We start from the raw sequence: 17778 nt of genomic DNA, 5'->3' as shown, positions 1-17778 counted from the left end.
GTTTGTTTGTTTGTAATGTGAAGAAATAATTTGGGGCTGCATAATGAAAAAAAGAGAAACTGGACACTTTTGTGATCTAGAATTTAACTTGCTTGCTCCTATTTTGGATTACAGTGGTAGTACATTAGTAGTACATGGTTACTCAAGAGCATATGCTGTACCTACTCTATATTTATATTTTCAAGTATCACAGTCCCTGCCTGAGCTGCTCGTATCCCTATTCTCTGCTTTACCTCATCATAAGGCAAGGAAAGCCAAGCAATAACACTAACACAGTAATATACTGGAGATTCCAGCTGTTCATAAAGACAATTTTGATGAAAGCAGATGAACAGGTTGTATGATGCCAGCTCCAGTGTCAAGGTCCTGTGGGAGTCCTATTGGTCAAATATCAAACTTAGACATGCCATTGCAAGGTGCTTCACAGATTTTAATCAGGAGTAGATGTAATGCATAATGTCAGATTTCCAGTTAAGAGGATGCCTTTTTCCTACAGGTGGTTCTTAGGGTGGTTGGCAGTTGATTTGACGGACTGATTGACACTACAGCTCAGGTCATGTACATGTGTTGTGTAAGCAGGGCATCAATTTTACTATGATGCTTTAAACCACTTATTTATATAAGTGAGGATGAAAAAAACAATATATCTTCTAAATGGCAACAGTATATATTACTGATTAACAGCTGTAAGGTAAAAAAACAAAACAGAAGAGTTATGCTGAGTGGAAAATAAGATAACTAGAATTTTGTAAATTAAATTTCTAACTTCTAAATATAATTCTGTGATAAAGAACAGAGTAAATGCAACTTTCTGAAACTTACTTTCAATTATCACTGTCAGAATTCAGAAAATATACAAATAAAGTACCAAATATCAGAAACTTGCATTTATTCTCCTTAGGTTTAACTGAAGCAGAGTTCAAGCAATTCTTTTCCTTTGTCACCTTATGACAAGAAGAGCACATAGATAAAAGGGGCCAAGATTTGTACTTTAGAGAACAAGGTCACAACTTGCTTGCCTTGTACATAGCTCTTTTTTAGTATCTGCTCTTCACTGATTCATCAAAAGTTGTGGGACTCCAGTAATGTCATCAGTACATGGCATACACACAACAAATTATATCGGGCTGAGATGGGAGCAGCAGAAGGAAATGGATATCATCAGTCAGAAAGTTCCATCTTACATCCCGCTATTCTTTTTTTCTTCAAAAATCCTTGCTCTTTTGAGGGCAAATAAATTTCTCTCATGCCTAATCTTCATAAGGTAAAAGCTAACTCATCTAATGCCATCTGTGAAGAAAAAGAGGCAAAAGCATGAAAGGTGTCATCAGTATATTGATTAAACACACCCTACTTTTTATCATTTTTTCTTTCCCTTGATACTTCCCACTCCAGGTTACCTGATAATATACAGAAATGACCAAACTACCACTCTGACAGCCTTAGAGAGCACAGGGGAATTGTTTCATGTTCTTCACTGAAAATGTGAAATTGTCTTTCTTTGCTAACATCTAGTATTACCTATACAGAATTTTGCAATACTGACCTTTATTGACAGAGCTCATAAAATCAGACCTAACGTCTGCTCATTGAGAGAAAAATTGTAAACTGACAACACAAGCATCATTTCTGTAAATATCACAGCCTAATAAACAACGTATCTGTTTAACAGGTGCTGTGAAGCTTCAAATTACTGCAGCAACTCACATTCTTGTCTTTAACAACCTTCCATTCCAAAATGGAGATGTGCAAGAGAGCAAATATTAAATATTAAACTGTTAAAGTTAAAAAGTCCCTTCTGAAATTGTTTTCTTGACAAGTCAATAATGAAAGCACAAACGTGATGTGTTTCTAAAACAAGCATCATTATTACTGATAATTTATCTTGGAGTTAAGCAAGGATACCCCAAGCACCATAAAGAATACAAATTAAAAACTTCTTTCTTTCACATCATTACTTCAGGTACAGGCCTTGCTTGCTACTCTGAATATCACCTGAGAGCCAATCCTGCTTTTTTTATATATATGCATTGAGGAGGTGATTTGTAAATTGTGGGCTCCTTATTCTGCTGTATGGGCTTTTTTAAAAGGCAATTTTTTCCCTACTGTTTTCTTTTGGAATAATTTCCAAATCAATACTAATATAACATATGTATCTCTAATGCCTATGTGTGTCTGTAGAACCACTATTGAAAAAAAGAATTCATGTATCAAAGTGATCTTCAGGAGATATTTTCCTTTTACCTTTAATAACTGACAGCTTTAATTATTATGGTAACAATGAATGAGACAATAGATGAATGGACAATGAAATTAAGAACTATAATAATTCTTGTGTTGATATCTTCAAACAGCCCTATTAAGAAGTATATATTAAGCTTGACAGTAATAATACAGACAAAATGTGAACTACACATTTGGTGTGGACCTCTGCTTAATAAACAGTCGGTGAGTCCATTCTCTCCTACACACAACCATGAAAAAAAATGGCACAGAAAGAAAATATTTCCCTGTATTTTTTTACAAAATTTAGCTAATAAGGGAATTTATTCAAATACCACCATATATATACCATATATAAAAAACAGCGTAGATTTTATCCCTGAATCATCAGAATCCTGAGTCTGAATATCACCAGATTTTTCTTCCTAGGAAACAAGGTCACTTCTATAAAATGCTTGGAATTAATGCTGTATACCTTGATCACAAAATGATCTGATTTTGTGAGGAAGACTACTGCATTACAACATCATATTAAGAGACCAGATATCAGACTTGACAGGGTTAAAAAGAAAAAAAATCACACCATCATCACAATCAGTCAGTACAAAATGGCTTTGAATTCCCCGTTCCATCTTTGACTCTATCTTAACAGGAAACCAGAGAGAAAAATCCAATTCCAAAATGTGAAAAAGACCATGTTGCCATGATTGATTATGGGTAAAATTTAACGTTTTGCCAGCTTACCTGATTGAAAGAGAATGAAAAATCACTGCAAAGCCCAGCATCCAAAAATAATGTAATACATGTCTCCTCCTGAAACAGTCCAGATTTCCATCCACAACGCCTTACTAATTGATCACAATTTCTGTATTCTCGGTGGAAAACACAGAGACCTTTCCAGAATGCTCTCTGCTTCTGCCTCCGCTTCCTGTTCTCAGTCACTCTATGGTACCCAACATATATGAGAAAACAGCTTATTCTGCGCAGGGGGGCCGGGGAGGGGATGCAGGGGCGCAGTGACGAGCCCAGCCCGCAGCACCTGACGTGGCAGCTCCACCTACTGGTGGCGAGCCCGAGCGCGCCGAGCGCAGCCGCCCGGCCTAGAGCCTCCGCTCCGCCGCCTCCCTCGGCTCTGACCTGCGCTGCCAGCTGGCAAGGAGCAGAACAGACCCACGGAACCACACTGATTATTGAACAACCCTTCCAAATGCCTTTTTCATAAAATAATTAAAATTTGAAGCCGTTGTCCGTATACATTGAACAGAGCGTTTGGTTTTAAATATGCTGTTTCCTTTAAAATGCATGGGAATGGAGGAATGTGTAAATAACAAGACTCCCTAACTGCCTTCCTAACTGGTGTATGCAGAACTTGCTAATTATCTTGATACTTTCTTATTCATTAAAAACTGCCGTGTATTTTTGGCACCATGTTCATGTCTTTCACGTGCGTAAAATGTCTTATGCTTAGGTAAAATCAAAGCTCAAAGTCTTTCCCTTAGACAGGCTTCCAGGGCACATGCAAATTTACATCTGCTTACCTAGAATTCCTCTGGCCATCCTGGGAAGAATTATTAGAGCAGTAGCTCCAGCACCACCTCCTCCATGGGCAGCAGTATTGAGTGAATAATATCCTTCGGGCAGCATATTGTTTTGTCCTGCCTGGCAGCTTGAGGAGCGTTGTGTCTGTGGAAAGTGAAGTGTAGAAATGCTGAGCAGTGTCAGCAAGTGTGTGCAACATAATGACTCAAAGCCTTGGGGTAGAGACTGCTACAGATCCCACCTAATTGAAAATCAAGCTACCAGCTTTCATGTTCAGTCATGTGGGATTTAATAAACAAACACAATTCCACAAAACAAGAATAAATGAGTATAACAAGCAATTAATATCTTGCTTTCTTGTAGCTCCTGTAGTTCCTTTAAATGCCTCTTCTGCAGAGCTTAGAAACAGCCCTATTCTCTGTCCCCTGGTCACGCAGTTTGTTTTGGAAGCAAGGACCCCAGGGCAGCCAGCAGGTATCCACCCTGATGGCCCCTACCAAATCACAACTGCACAAAGCAGCAGGAGTAGTGATAACTGCCTACAATTCCTGTCCCATATCCCTCATATCAACAGATATCCCCTTTGCAGTTAGCATTTATCCTAAAACATTTTGTGTCAGTTTGTGAGTACTCCTTTTGGTTTTAGTTACACTTGCTGTGTGCTTGACAGATATAAACACCAAATTCCTGAATCTGGCAGCAGGAAACAGGAATACATTTTCAGGGGGTGTATGTATTCTGTATGTACAGAATAATCTCTGTGTACTAAGCAAAGGAAATGTGTTCTTACATTCAAAATGTTTGGGTTTTGTAAACCTGGGGCATACAGGGACACTCCTCATCATACTGCTCACACAAGTCCCCCTGTTTGCTTCAAAGAGATTTCTTGAATTTTTAATTTTTAATATTAAAAAAAAGTTCTTGAGGGTCTTTAGTAGTTTTCTTTAGAAAGTCTTTGTGTCATTGTCCAAAGGTAATCATCATCTAGTAACATCAGAGAGTTAAAGGGGAGTAATACATGTTGAATCCGTTTCTCCTGGAAAAATTAAGAAATGTGAATCTAAATAACAAACCATTTCAACTTTGTTAAAAAATAAAAAGCACACTCCTTAATACTAGCTGTGTAATTCCAACAGAAACAGGTCTATGAAAAACAGTTTTTAACTTGAGTTGGTTCAGAGGTTTGATTCTTTGTTAAGTTTTATAAGAGTTTTGTCTTAGAATAGCTAAATTTTGTGAACTAATGTTCCACAAGATGGTTAGATTAACGTCAAAATAATAGAGAACCCCCAGTCCTGCTTTTTTGTGATACTGTCCTTATATTTATTGCAATCTTCTGTGATATGCCAGTTGGCACAATGACTATACCTAATGTATTTGTCTGTACCAAGGCAGCCTTCTGATAGGTGTAGGTGTGCTATTAGAGAAATGTTGTCACTAATATAAACACTTCAATTATTAATATTTACACTAAAAGAAGAGTCCAGAAAATCTAACTTTTGTTTGTAGAAATGCTCATGCCACACAAAGTCATGGCAAATGTTCATTTACAGAATCACAGAATGGTTGTGTTGGAAGGGACCTCTGGAAATCATGTAACCCTGCTAAACTCGAGCAAGTTGCAGGATCACATACAGCTGGGCTTTGAGTATCTCCATGCAAGGAGACTCCACAGCCTCTCTAGGCAGTCTGCTCCAGTGCTCTGTCACACTCAAACTAAAGAAGTTTCTCCTCATGTTCAGATGGAACTTCCTGTGTTTCAGTTTGTGTCCACTGTCTCTTGTTCTGCCGCTGGAGACCATCTGGGCACCATCTGGTCTCATCTTCTTGACATTTGTCCTTAAGATACTGTATGCGTTGATAAGATCCCCTCTTGGCCATCTCTTCTCCAGGCTAACCAGGCCCAGGTCATACATAGCTCATGTACGGCCTGTATTCTTCTTTATTCATGTACAGACTTTGAACAATGTTCTTAAGAACTCTGAAATCTATCAGTGGCACAAACAAATAGCTCTATACATTTATAATGTAAACGCATCAAACCATCTATATGGAACAACTCCTCCCAAACCCCTGAATTTTTAAATATGAAAATTTCATTTTAAAAACCTTCTATATTAAATGTATATATGTGATAAATAGTATATATACAAAATCTCTCTCCTCCCTTTCTTCTGCCTCACTAGATCCCACTGCCAGATCTGAAAATCAGAAGTGACCATTGAAAGGACAACTACAAATAGGCTGCCTTGGCAAAAGTAATTTATAACAATTAATTCCAGCATGGCACTTGTTTCAATTTAAATTATGATTACATCTTTTAATGAATCATCACTGAAAGTTCAACTCAGAAATTACATTTAAAAATGTAACTTGAAAACCTCTGACATTTCTAAATAATCTTTCTGGGAATCTTGTCCCAGGTGCAGTTTTGCTCCCAGTAAAGACTGAATACATGCAAAGCTATCCAGTCACTTTTAACTAAACAGCTCAAATACAAATGTTGAAATATCTTGTTTCCAAAGAAGAAAATAATTTTGAAGCATTAAATATGAATGAGTACAGCCCCTGTATGGGGTTTCATAAGGGCAATCCCTGTACATAGGTCACATGTAAGCTTTCAGCAATTAAGTTATCAACTTGTTTTAACATCAAATATTTTATTTTATGAATACAATTATTTTTGTCAGCAGTTCTCCTTAGTAATTCTCAGGCACTGTTGTGAACTAATGTACTTAAAGGCACCAAAATATAAAATGATATTATCTCTATTCCTTCAACTACTTACCAATGTTACCTTTTGAAAGAAATCAAAATTGCGGTATTTAGCTAAGTGTAATGAACGTGACTTTAATTCAAGTTCAACACTGGCTAATATAAGTGCATAAATCTCTTCAATCTCTCTCTTTTTTCCCCCTCCTTTTATCCCTAGTGCGCCAAATTTTAAAAAAACCTGCTTTTAATAAATTTTGTACCAGCTACTAATGCATATTTACAAGCCATGGACCTGACACAGTAGCTTAGTAGCTTTTCAACTAATAATCTGCATTTTTACTTGAGAATCTATTTTAACAGGCCATAGAGCATACTATCTGAAAAATTAGCTGTTTTAAATTATTCCTAACATCGTAATAAAGATATATTATCAGCAATCTGTACTTTAATGGTTATAGATTTTAATAATAACAAAATTATTTTAACATTAAGTTATTAAATAATGGTTAAACCCCTCCAACTCTTGTAGAAGAACCAATAAGAAGGCCATATGCAAGTGGACTCCATTGTGACAATTCCATTCATTCAGTAAAAATCAACTAAAAATAATTCACAAAGCATAAAACACTCCAACCACCTTTCATATGGGCCTAAGTGCTTCCAAAATATTGATCTCAGTTTACAAGTTTCCTGTCATTCAGATGAACTACAATCACAATCGTAAAGTTATCATGAGCTGAACAAAATGTACACAACAATCACCGCTTAGAGATACCTTAAAATGTTCACTTATAAATGCACCTACTCTGTTCATATATTTAGAAAGAGTAGGACTCTTGTGTATCTACATTTTGAAAAAATAAAATCATTGTATGAAACTGATGTCTAAGTTCAAGATAATTACCAGCAAACAATAACAAAATAACTGATAAAAAAAAAAATTTCTTATGCCAGTGATCCTCAAGGTAGAGGTGGGCCTAACTGCATCTTCAGGAGCTTTGCAGCCAACCTCACTTGGCATTGTTCACTACTCAGTGGGAGATTTGGTGAAAAGTTCCATAGGTTAACTGGAAAGATGTAGCTTTCCCACCATATATTTTCTAAATGTTTCTATCCTCTAGTATGTAGTAGGCACTGCATCTGCTGCCACTGCAGAAGTAGTTTACAAATTTCCAAGTGGTAGAAACAATACTTATGCTAATCTTGCTAATCTTGCTTGATAAGATTTTTTTTTTAATTTTATGTCTATTTAATCACAATACAGGAGAATCACAGAAGGCAACTTATTTATTAGTAAATATGTTTTTTGCATGTCATATGCCTCAAGAACTTACAGGGATACAGGCAAACAGGTTAGGAGAATTTTGAGAAATATTAGATATTTATGTGAGTAATAAAAGTTAGAACAGAGGACAGGCACTGACTCAGATAATAAGGGTTCAATATCTAAGGCTTGCACTCTTCTTGTATAACTTCCAGAAATTAATGTATGTGTGTGTCTTAGTTCCTCTCCTATGAAATGGAGATAATTCCTGGTGTCAGAGGGGGCTATAGCATACATTAATTTTGTTAGACAACAAAGTTGTAGAGATCAAGAATGAAGAAATAATTTGTTATTCCTTGTAAAGTCCAAAGAGGCCAACCAGGCCTAGGAAGCTATTATTTTAAGCCATATGTTCACAGGACATGGACAATGTTCAAAAGGATCTAACATATATGTGACAAGACCAATAAACAGAGATGAAATGAAAGCAATCGATTTCAGAGTGAACAAATACAATTTAAGGTAGGCAGATTTTAAGAGGTGGAGAAATGAATTAAATGATACCTCAGCAACAAGTGCACTAGTGTGCTCTCAGAGCTAGTAACAAAATCTAATAATGTTCTCCCAGGACACCTATAAACAGAGAGATTGCATTCATATGTTTTCATTCCATTTATTGCTACTGAGTCATGTGGTTTAATTGGTCAGATGAAGGGTAATCATCACTTGGAGAGAGGGGAGGTTTTGTTAAGCAAACCTCAAGCTATGATTTATTTATTTGCTAGTCTTTAAAAGCTGGAATGCCTAGAATAATTGCTCTGTTTAATAACATATGCTTGCCAAGTTGATCTTTAGAAAGTTTTTCTGTCTCTCATAGCACATGTAGCAGTTATCTGTACTAAAAATAGTACCTTTATAACTAAACTATGAAAATATATTACACTGAGAGAGAAACATTTCAAACAGTTTCCTCCAGCATGTTAAAGAAAAATAATTGTACTTTGATCTGCTTTTGGCCAAGAATGATAAGGATGGAGAACATGTAAACTGCTGCACTAAATTGTAAAGTCCAGGTACACAATGTCACAGAGAGAAAAGATGGAAGTGATATGTTCTTTCAAAAACCATTGTACTTATTCCTTTTCAAATCTGTATCCATCATTGGTCATTAAAAGAGACTTCAGATTTAGCCTCAGGCAGCAAAGAAATTACTGGCTTTAAAGTTTGAAAATATTGTAAATGTGATATAAAATAGTCCCTTCTTCAAAAGTAGATACCAAGACCAGAGAATTTTTATTATGTAGAAAAATTTTCAGAAATCTTTTAAATTCCAAAGCTTTTTTTTCAGGCAGAGGTAAAATGTGGTAGCCTGCACTAATACACCTCAGATGCAAATATTTTAGATCTGAAAGAAATGTAAAAAAATTCAAAGATTGTTAATGATTAATAGTCACCAAAGCAGTTTCTCTTAAAGTAACTGGAACTGGGAAGAGAATATTCATCATATTTAGAATAACATTAAATTTCAGTTTCACTTCAATGAGTAATTTGCAAAGGTGACTCTCAGATGTTAAAGGCAAGAATAATAGGCTTTATGATTTCATAAGAACTAAACAAAGGCCAATAAATTTTGATTGAGATTCATTTATATATTTTTAAAGATGACACATCAAGAAACCACTGTTCAATCTGCAGACCTGTCTTTTGCCTGAGCAATTTCCACATTTAGGTCTAGAGTTTGAGAGTTAAGAGGTTTGTGGATTAAAAGAAAGATTAAAAGAAAAAGAAAGGGTTCTACATATGTGAAGCAGCTATTTCTTTGAGGCATGTAAATGACAGGCGTAGATAAGTGTCTGTTGGCCAGAACAGCTCCAAGCATTGCTCCTTAAGCTTAACATCCCATGCGCTGTGGAAACTGGAGTTTGACCTTTTGCTCCGTCTCTTCTGGGCAAATGTTTTTGCATGATTTAGTAGAATGGTTATTTTTTATGCAGATGACTGTTAGCCATGCTCTAAGAGGCAAAGAGAGATTTCTGGTAGAAATGAGCTCTATCAGCATGGCTGAATAAGCAGAGAGATTCTTCCAGCTATCCTAGTTTTAGGAGACTTGAAAAAAAAATCAGAAAATTAGATTTATTCAATGCATATTTGTTTTCATTCCTATGGAGTTCCTATAATTACTATTAAAATGGTTAATAAAACCAAGAATAAATCATGTTTGTAGGTGTTGAATAGCTTTAGGAGATTTAGAATCAGCTGTGAGAGATTTGCTAGGATCTCTTTGAATCTCTTCTGAAGTTTTCATAGAGACGCTCTTTACTTTCTCACTGTAACTGCTTGAAAGTTTGTGCCACTTTGTGAAAAATCCAGTTTTTATGGGAAAATAAAACCGTAGAAAACTCCAGAGAATCTCAGCAGTTAAGTCTATTGCATCTAATTACTGTGGCACTTTACTGTGGTATATCAGAGATCTTATAATATCTTATTTTAATTTTACTTCTCAGGAAGATACAGAAAATCAAATCTCACTTTGCTAATGAGCTTTAGCACTAAGATGTAATTGCCATATACCTACAGATTTTAGAAGTGAGAAGTGAGTAGAATGATTAAGATTACATAATAAAAGCTTCTCTGAATTTGTGTATATTTTTTATAATGCAACTGAAATTCATATTTATTACCAGTACACCTTTAACTAAATTGCTCCTCTACTGCAAAGAATTACATATTAGTACTATTCTAAGTAATAAAGATTAATATAATTTCCAAATTTCTTGCACGAGTTTTATCTCACTTTTAATAGTACAGATGTTATTAATTCAAATGATATTTATTTTTTATTAGATAGCATGGAAGTTCTTGTTTAGTTTTGAAGTTGAATTAATATTCAAACCTTTAATATTACATATTCCAATGAAATGATAATTTTGCAAAAAATACAATCAAAAAGTTACTTTAGAATTAGGCTTTTTAATATGAGCTTCAGCATTTTTTATCTCAAGTAGGCCTATATGCATTTATGACGCATTTCGACATTTATACAAGGTTGTCAAAGTATATTCCAAAGTATCTTGTGCTGTGTGCCCTGCTGGGAGATGCGGGCACTGAGGAGCAGAGCCCGTGGAGCCGGGCCGCGCTCCAGCACCGCGGACAGCGCCAGCTGAGAGTAACACTGGCGGCACTTCGCGGGGAAACCCCTCACAAGTATGAGTAGGTCTGTATAAAGGAGTATTTTAAGGAAAAAGTTCCTTAAAGTCAAACTAGAGCGCATTTTTTGGTGCCAACGGGATTTCTAAGGGATTTCAGTCCATGCTCGCACAATGGGTGTTTTGAGCTATTATTATCACTGCTTGCACTATTTTAGTATTTTGGAGTCCTTTCAGGGTCCAAGATCCCATTGCAGGGCTAGAAGCATGAAAATGGATCATTTTCCTGGGACACTCCAGGGCTTTGGGATAACCATGATGAATGGTTTAAGCTGACAAAAATATCCATCATTACTAAAATGGACTGTCTCTTCAGCTACTCCCTTGTGTTGACAACACTGATTTTTGTGATGAGTTAGATCATGGATCCCAATTATAAGTCCACGGTTTTCATCTAGATCCATTCCTAGTTAACTTTGCACTTTTTTCCTCCCCCAGGCCACATGTTTTGGTATGATTAAATTTTCCTCCACAGCTGAGAATTGCTGAGCCAACCCCCCATGCAGGTGGCTGCTAGCTGTGTGATGTGACAGAGCAGGTGTACATGATGGAAATAGAAGATAAAAGTAGAAACAGTCAGCTACACAGCATTCCAGTGTAAGGTATCCTTTAGTAACACTAAATCCAGCACTGCTATTATAGGAATTGTGGCTAGAGACAACTGGGGTGAGGCAGCCAATTTGTACATTAGTCTTTTACAACTAATAGTATCCAGAATACCAAAGATCAGTTCTAAGATGCTGTAAAATGCAATGGAGCCTTGGATTAAAGTAAATAAAGCAGATCACCCTAAACACTCTTTATTGAGCAATAATGTAATAGTTCTTGCTACAGCCAAACATTCATTCCTTCTGTCTTACTTAACAACTTTATTTTCCTTCTGGCTTTCAATAAATATATAAACATCATTTGTATTTTGCAAGATCAATAATCAAAGGAAATAAAACAAGCACACTTACTTGCTACTATATCTGTAGTGGGGAGTTGTGCACAAAGAATGATTTATTTCTAAACCGAACATGCATTAGTACATAGTAAAATAAAGATATCTGGCAGTACCTTGAGTTTTCTGCATTTATGTGTATACTGATGTATTCAAATATTTATCTCATTGTAAAAAAAAAAAAAAAAAAAAAGAGAGAGAGAGAAAAAATCGTGTTGTGTACTTTAAATGTCAAGGCAGTTGCCAAGAATTGGTAAGCACTGATCGGTGCTCCCGTTCCTGCATTTAAAGCTGTGTACTCGAGGGTAACGCGGTGCACAAGCTGTGCGGGCAGGGTGTGCGGGCTCCAGCGCGCTCGGTCCTGCCAGGAGGTGGAGCCAGCACGGAATCCGCCGCCGCTTCGTTTCCTCCCTCTCTGCTCTCCCCCCCTCCTTTTTTTCCCCCACAACCAATTTTCTGATCGATGCTGGGATTCAAGGAGTGAATCTCAGAACAGGAAGCAGGCGAAGAGACTACAGAATACTGCAGAGGCTCCTTTGTTGCTTTTATGGGGAGGTTCTTTATTTCTATCCTTTTTCATTTCAGTGAAATCAAGAGTTTACAAGCTTCTTTGCCCAGGAACCTGTACCTGCAGTAGAAGGAGCCTCTCATCATCTATCTACAAGTGTATGGATATTTCTTATGCTATGATTTTTAATCCTCCTTTAATCAGGTAAGAACATTATATTTAATTAGAATGCTAAAAGCCAACAAATTCTAGCTGGTTTTTACCAAGATTCTTCTCTTGTGGTGCCACACCTAGTTTTCAATTAATATTAATAGAGCAAGAGGAGAGGAAATAATAGCCATCTTTGCCACTGCATGGATTTTTCATAGCATTCAATCAGGTCTTAGCACAATAATGAAAAATGATGTTGCTCTTTGCAGCTTTCTGGTCCTATGTTTTTTAAGCGTGCATGTTCGTAATAAGAATTATTTTTGAGTTTGTGTTTTTCATCTTAATTGTGGTAATTTGTTGCTGCTGTTCTAAGGTGGTCATCCACAAGTGTTTTCTTTTTCTGTGGGAGGCTATATTGGTGCTGTATTCTGAATACAAATTGGAGTGTCTTTTAAAGCACACAACTGCATCTCTGGGATTGCACAATTTTGATGCAGAGATGTACTGTTGCTTCTTTATAGCATTTTCAGTGTGAGGCTATCTTTACTTCATAAATTAATCTGGTTTTTTTTCTGTGAGGCATAGGAGATTTATATGATTCTCCCCTCCCTCATCTCCCAAAACAGCTTCTCCCTGATGGAAGACAGAATGGAGGACTTGTCTATGACTAAACATGGTTTTGCACTGCTGCATATACCATATGAAACACATCTGTTTTGTGACTTGTTTTTATATATAAGAATGAAATTTTTATTTTGAAACTTCATTCCATATTGCATGAGAGAGGAAAAAATATTCCTTCCATTATTTTTTTAGAAGCATGATACCCACTGGGAGAGACAGCAGAATGACTCAGGAGGTGGGAAGCTCATGCAGCACCCCCTGACTCTTCTTTCAAACCTTCTGGTCTTTTTTCTACCTTCTCTTAATTACACCAATAATGGTTTTAGTTGGTAAAAACAACACAGAAATGCATTGACTTACAAAGTCATAGATCAGAGAAGGGTCTCAATAACCAGGTTGTGAAAAATACAGAGAATGTGCAATCGGTTTTTTCCCTGTTGCTTTCTATTATAAGGTGGTAAGTAGGACTTCATCAAAATTTTCACACACCTGTGAAAAGGCAAACTTTTTTCTTTTTGTGGTGATTAGTGAAGCAACAGAAAATTGCCTGTTGGGATTTGAATGCTCGATGCTGTATTGGCTTTAGATGATTCCATAGATACAAGTGAAACATTAAGAAGGCTCACACACATTCTCGCCATCTCTGCAGGTTGCCTGCTTAGCTGCATTTTTCTGATCAATGTTTTCAATATGCATTATCTGGTTATGGCTGAGCCATTGCAATGTCTGAAGGTCTCTTCACTAGATGGTAAAGGTTCCTTCATTATTGAACGGATCTGGAGAAATGATGAATGATCATGTCCAAATGATCTGCTATTTCCTCTGGTGACAAATGCATTAAATAATTATGCTCTCATATGTCTATAGGCCCCACTTCAACAACAAACAGACATGCCAATGGGATGACTCACATTCTCAATATTAGGGAAGTGGATAAATACCTGGCTCTGTTCTCTTGATTTTTAGACTGCACCAATTTTCAAAGAAAAAATATTAGTAATAACAGAAATTTTGAAGTGTTCATAAAATGCAGTTAGTAGGTCAAATGGGCATGTAGCTTCAAAGGTAATCTTTAGATGAACTCTTCTTTTTAAAAAAATAAAAAGAAAATCAATTGAGTTATCATAGCCCTTAAAGGAAAATATTGAAGCAGAATTCTTACAGATTTTGAATATATTTATTGTGAACATTAGATCTTGGGAAATAGAGGCACATAAATGGCTGTATCATATCAAAGCCTGATCCAGATATCTTTCACTAGGAATAAAGTTGGATATTTCTGAAGGAGTTTAAGCAAAACTTGACCCTAAGAGAAAGCTATGTTGTGTGAAACTTAAGTATAGGGGCTATCAAAGCCTACTTGTTACTTTTGAATACTGAATTACTCTAAATGAAGTGTACTTTGTACTCATGTAAGCATCAGATCTCAACAGCAGAGACCAGTGTACCCACCCTGCAGCAAGAACAAGAACAGCATCAGTTATGCTGCCAGGGCTGCTTCCTTAATTTCATCTCAGACCTGGATGAATAGATTTGTGTGGTCACTACCTGCAGCCCTGCTCCACCCCCAAGGAGCCCTAAAAACTCTCCCACCCAAGGGATGGAGAGAACACTGCAATCTAATATCGTCTATGTGCTTGACTCATACCTGGTAGCAAGAAATGCAACCGTAATCCCGTTACGCACTCAGCTCTCAGCTGGAGCACAAAAAATCTCAAGCAAGATTTTCACTGTGTTGCTTCCAATGTTTTAAGGCCATAGACATGCTCCCATCAGCTTCTCCAAACCACAGTGGATCCTTTGCAGCTGCAGACTCTAGTCCTGCACTACCCCTGAGTGGAAGCAGCCTCTTGCCCATCAGAGCCTTCCTGCTCCTCTCTCTTTGCCCTCGGTCCCAGCCTGCCAAGCAGGCATCAGGAATCCCAGGGCCTCCTTTCTAGAGGCTTCCTGAAGTCACTCAAATAAATTCATTTCTTGTACCTTCTCTCATTTCATGGACACCCACCAGTCTTAGAAATGCTGGGTTAGAAGACATTTCTGCCAGTGGTCACTTGTATCTCCTGTTCCTCTGTTACTGTCTTTGAAAGACAAATAATGTACCTCATTTCCTAGAGGTGGGAAGGAGGAGAGGCAAATGATGTTGTGAATTACTAAATGCCTTAAGAATTAAAAAAAAAAAAAAGCTGAGGAAATAATTATTCTGTACTTAATGCATACTTGGGAAGATATCCTGTAAAGAAGGTTTGGGACCAAAATACTGACAGAGAACAATTTAAAGAAACATTTAATAACTATATTCACACTCTTCAGTTCAAATTGCAAGTTTGCAACTTTACCTCTCTTATTTTTGCTTCTGAACCTACTATTGTTTCTTTTCTGGCCCTTACTTCCAACTGAAATTCAGCTGCTTCCTCTTTCTGCCTCTGACTGGTCTGGGACCAGTAGAAGGGCTTTGCTTCCACTCCAGCTTTCAGTGCTGGGTGCCCCAGAAGTTCTCAGTAATAACTGTGCTGAAGCAGCTGCTAATGTAGAAACACAGCCAACACATGGCAGCTCTCTAAGTATTTATTACAAGCTGCTAAGAAGCTTTTTCTGAGCATATCTAGAAATTATTTTAGAGACATGTTGAATGGCCAGATTTCAATAAATTTAAACAGGAGCAACAAGACTCAAACTCATATATTGCCTGAGCAGCCTACCTGACACAATCCAGAATAAATAGATTGTAGCAAAAGCTCTAAAAAAAACTGGCTAGAAATACATTTTAATGTTGCAGTATTACCACCATTCTTATTAAATAAACACAAACCCAGTTTTTAATCTTCCTATTAAAAAACCCAACAACATGATTCATTGTTCTTGCCTGTTGTTTTTTAAACTTGTAGATTAGGGAAATAATACTGTCAAACTTTTTCTAATAAGCAGACTAAAAATGTATTTTTTCTATTTAATGGTGAAGTTTTTGTTATAAGCATTCAGATGGAAAGAGGATAGATGAATCTGCATTGTGAAGTTGATATTTACTTTCTATTTTCATTGAAAGAAATATTTCACCATTTATTGTGCCATTAAAGAAATAAATCAAGTATCAACAATCAATATTTGGCAAAGCTGAAAGCATTATGAAGTAATTCACATAATGGAAACATTAAGCAAACAAAGCTCTGTCAGGTTGTCCATACTATATGGAAAAAAATTAAAAACAAAGAAATTAGCAATAACTTCTTTTTATGTCTCTCGAGATGAAGTTCAGTGATTGTTCTATGTGAAATTTTCTTAGGCTTTGTACAATTGTGATCCTTCTTGCTGCTTGATTCTTTGCTTGGTTTCCACTGATTTTGGCCAGATGAATTGTTGTAGCTAATGCTAGTTGATCCTCACCATCTTTCTGGAGATCCTCCCAGGTGGTTGCCATTATGCATTAAAAGTGCAAACTTCCTTCACCAAGGAAGAGGCTCATGTTCAATAAGATAATGATTGTTCCATGCAGGGTACAGCTACCTTACCTGCACAAACTGATGGCATACAGCATGAGCAGGCATGCATTTTGAGATTATGGATGTCCAGGTTTTGAACGTGGACAGCAAGTGGTTTTCTGATGTGGCCTTGTCATATGAGAGGGGATGCCTTTGTTTTATGCCATAAGGTGCTAATTGTCTGGTCTTAAATGGAGTTGTAACATACAGCTTTTGAGTAATTCAGATGCCAAACCACCTGCTCTAGCCAAAATATTGGGTACTGTTCAAGACTGCAGTAAAAGCAGGGTGGCAGCAGGTTCAGCCAGCCTTTAGCTTAGCACTTTGGTTTCAAAGGCAACATTTGTGCTGTATGGAACTGTACAAGCCTACCTGATTATTTTGGCCTGTTAACTTATGGCTCCATGGCTTTCTGGTCGCCGATACCGAGCTAACTTAGTTAAAGCTACAATGTTTCCCCATCTACTGCTGTCATTCCTCTCACATCATGGTGAATGTTGCTTTAGTTGAATTATTACCAGCAGGCTTTCAGAGTGGGGCAGAAACAGCCCTCCTATCTGAATGGGAGGTAATTATGCATCCTTTTTTCTCGATACCATCTTTACCATGTCTCACCAACCTCAGTGTAACTGCAAAATCACCACAGACTTTGATCCCAATGTAGTTTTGTTTGATGATAAATGTAAATGACTCACTCTGAAATTAGAAATCTGACTCAAGTTCTCTAAAGCAATACACTGTGTTCTAGACTCACCCGTTTGTCTCAGTAGGATAACAGATATATTAGGAGCTGGATTCCATACATGTATATGAAATGGAGACAGATACAGGCAAAAAAAAATTGTCAGTCTGTGATCTCAAGAAAGACAGTGGCCAGAGTTTCATGGATCATAAACTGTGGGGAGCAAGGTTAGAAAAAAATATCCTTTGCCTAGGCACTGGGATTTGCGGTTAACAATCAGTTCCATAAACAGGTGCCAGCACCTGAGTATCTAAACAAACCATGTGCTTAAAGGCAAGTATATGGCAAACTTCTACACAAGCACTATAATAAAATGAGGTCTCTGCCCAGGATAGTTGAAATTTGACAGCCTATCTCTAAGTATGTTAGTTGTATTTTGTGTATAAGT

The 17778-nt window shown here is 36.9% G+C and overlaps 2 protein-coding genes across 6 annotated transcripts in view; one reads left to right on the top strand and one right to left on the bottom strand.

Moving 5' to 3' along the window:
* LOC115905528 (sodium channel protein type 2 subunit alpha-like) overlaps positions 1-3203 on the bottom strand; it is a 65688-nt gene extending 62485 nt beyond the window's left edge. For both annotated transcript variants that reach the window (XM_030951893.1, XM_030951894.1), the window contains exon 1: positions 2968-3203. The gene's annotated coding sequence lies outside the window, so the exon portion shown is untranslated. The remainder of the gene's footprint in view (positions 1-2967) is intronic.
* Positions 3204-12364: 9161 nt separating this feature from the next.
* The window catches only part of SCN2A (sodium voltage-gated channel alpha subunit 2), a 73407-nt gene continuing 67993 nt past the window's right edge, over positions 12365-17778 (top strand). For all 4 annotated transcript variants that reach the window (XM_030952058.1, XM_030952055.1, XM_030952060.1 and 1 more), the window contains exon 1: positions 12365-12602. The gene's annotated coding sequence lies outside the window, so the exon portion shown is untranslated. The remainder of the gene's footprint in view (positions 12603-17778) is intronic.

This window comes from Camarhynchus parvulus, chromosome 7 (assembly GCF_901933205.1).
Source record: "Camarhynchus parvulus chromosome 7, STF_HiC, whole genome shotgun sequence".
Classification (NCBI taxonomy): Eukaryota; Metazoa; Chordata; class Aves; order Passeriformes; family Thraupidae; genus Camarhynchus; species Camarhynchus parvulus.
This window is presented reverse-complemented; position numbering and strand designations above follow the sequence as displayed.